We start from the raw sequence: 3,054 nt of genomic DNA, 5'->3' as shown, positions 1-3,054 counted from the left end.
GGTAGGGGTAAACCTATGCTCCCCTTCTATAGATGTTAGCGAGACAAGACAATGCAAACAAGATACTATTCAAGAAAAGACAATAAAACAACTTTCTGGGACCAAACTTAAATATGCAGATGTCCTGCTAACTGTACAACATCTTCTGATTAAGTCTTTTAATAATAATCTATGTATGCCAGTAAGGTAGACAATTAAGTTGTTTATGCAATAGAGTTCTGAACTAAGCATTACTTACTTCATATACCTGTGCCTGTGTGTAGTCTGTGCTAAAAAAAATCTGCAAAAAGCAAATACTTATTCTGAAATCTATGTAAGTTATGAATTATTTTATTGTGCATAATTCTGCAATGATCACTGTTTAATACAAGCAGATCATGCAAATCATAGGAAGGGGTAAGGAGCTATACTAGGTACTGATATACCAACTGCGCCCTTATCTGGAGAGAGATAGCCTAGCTACAATTAACCATGCTCTGATAACCTCTCGTTTGGATTACTGCAATGCGTTATACGTGGGGCTGCCTCTGAAAACGGTCCGGAAACTTCAGCTGGTACAAAACAGGGCAGCCCGCCTATTAACAGGGACTGGCCAGCGAGACCATATCACGCCAGTCCTTCTACAACTTCATTGGCTGCCAGACCAGGTCCCGGCCCGATTTAAAGTGCTGGTATTAACATTCAAAGCCCTAAATGGTTTGGGGCCAGGTTATTTGAAGGAACGCCTCCTCCCATATGTACCTGTCTGGACCCTAAGGTCATCCTCAGGGGTCCTTCTCTGCGAACCCCTGCCAAAGGAAGTGAGGCAGGTGGCTAGCAGGAGGAGGGCCTTCTCTGCTGTGGTATCCTGGCTGTGGAATGAGTTCCTTAAGGAGGTTTGCTTGGCACCTACATTATATTCTTTTAGACGCCATGTGAAGACCTTTTTATTTTCTCAATATTTTAACAGTCTATAAATTAATTTTAACTTGGTGTTTTAAATTAGCATTTTAAATTTGTATTTTTGCATTGCTGCTGTTTTTATCTGGTTGAGCTTTTATATTGTATTTTATATTATGGTTTTATACTGTTGGTTTATACTTGAATTGTCTTAATTTTGTAAACTGCCCAGAGAGCTTCGGCTATTGGGCGGTATAGAAATGCAATAAATAAATAAATTTAAGTCCTGCCTGCAGCCATTAGAAGCTTACTCAATGAGTCCCCTGGCTTCTTTAATTTCACCAGCCATTGCTTATACTTTCAAACACAACTTCACAATTACGAGAAATCTTTTTTTTTTTTTAATGAAAGCTAATATTCTTAGGAAGCTGAATTCTGTGGCCAGTACTGTATTGTGCAGAATTCTTTACTTCTGCAAAACTGCTGCATTAACACAGATCTGGATGGAGAAGGTATCTTCCCCCTTCTCTTCCTGCAGATGTTAACATGTTGGACCTCAGTTCCCTCACTCTATGCCAGACTTTCTCAATCTGTTGCTATGGATGATAACTACTAGCATTCCTGACAATTCCCCATGCTATCTGGGGCAGATGGGAGTTGTAGGCCAAAACATCTGGAAGGCACTGGGTTGGGGAAGGCTGCTCGGTGTACAAGTAGTTGAAGAGCATTGCAAAGGGAAACTCGCATCTCTGGTTAACTAGCAAGCTCGAATTACTGTTGAGAAACATCCTGTATGCCTGAACTAAAGGTTGTTTCAAAGCAAGATCTTTGTCTCTCCCTCTCCTTGCTCTCCATTTTTAGAGGGAAATTCCTGATTAAATCATGGTAAAACTTGAAGCTCTTTAATTAAGTTCTAATTTTTATGTATCAGGATATAAATGAGTCTGGATCACTAACCAGGGATAATCAGTGACAGATCTTGGTGTTAATAGCACAAATTCTTGGATTTTTATTGACAGATCATACAAAACAAGCAGTCACACATATGAGAGCCAGCGTGGTATTGTGGTTAGAATATTGGACTACAGAGTTCTGGGTTCTAGTACCCACTCAGCCATGGATCTCATTGGGTGACTGATCCGGTCACTAACTCTCTGCCTAATGTACTCATTGTGTTATTGTGAGGATAAAATGAAGAAGACTTATGTAAGCAGCCTTTAGTTCCTTGCAAGAGGAAAAAAGGCGAGATATAAATGTAATAATAACTAATAATTAAAAATATAATATTCACACTTATTACATGTATTACATTTAGTCTGCAGTACTATGCACACTTACGTTGGAGTAAGTCCCACTGAATTCAGTGGGGCTTACTTTGGAGTAGATATGCATAGGCTTGTGCTGTCAGTATAAGAAGTAGTTTTATTTATAAGTGGGTATGGCAATTTTTACTTATTTCAATGCTTTTTTTACAGATATTCTGCCACTTTATTGTTGCCATGGGCTATTTTTAGGAAAGGCAACCACATTTTTAAATAAATAAGTAAAATAAAGAAAGTGGGCATATATGTCCCCCCCTCACAATACTAGAACCTGAAGTCATTTAATGTTGCTGAATGGTGGAAGATTCAGAACAGACTAAAGGAATACTTTTTCATGTAGTTCGTCATTAAAATATGGAATTTGCTGGTGCAAGATGTGGTGATGGAAACCAACCTAGAAGCCTTTAAGAAGGGATAAGACTAAATCATGGAGGGTAAGGCTATCAATGGCTATTAGTCAAGATAACAAAAGTACCTCCAAGACCAGAGGTGCCATAACTCTGAATACATTGCTGGGGAACAACACTGGGAGAAGGATATTGAACTTAAGTCCTGCTTATGAGCATCCCATAGGTGTTGGATTAGCCACTGTGGGAAACAAGATGCTATACTGGATAGGCCTTTGGTCTGATCTAGCAGGGCTCTTCTTATGTCCTAATGACAGACTGTGTCTGTCTACAGCACACAACCCACTAAGTTAGCCTATGTTTATAAATTTCTCCATGGTATCATATACACAAATGCAAGGAGAATTGGCTGTACACAGCGAGCTAGCAGCCATCTCCTTCATCATGGATGTACTTTTTCCACCACTTCCTTTAGGTGGATACCTAAATATTTACTTTATTACCTC

Source organism: Elgaria multicarinata, chromosome 2, assembly GCF_023053635.1.
Source record: "Elgaria multicarinata webbii isolate HBS135686 ecotype San Diego chromosome 2, rElgMul1.1.pri, whole genome shotgun sequence".
Lineage (NCBI taxonomy): Eukaryota > Metazoa > Chordata > Lepidosauria > Squamata > Anguidae > Elgaria > Elgaria multicarinata.
Note: the sequence above shows the minus strand (reverse complement) of the source record.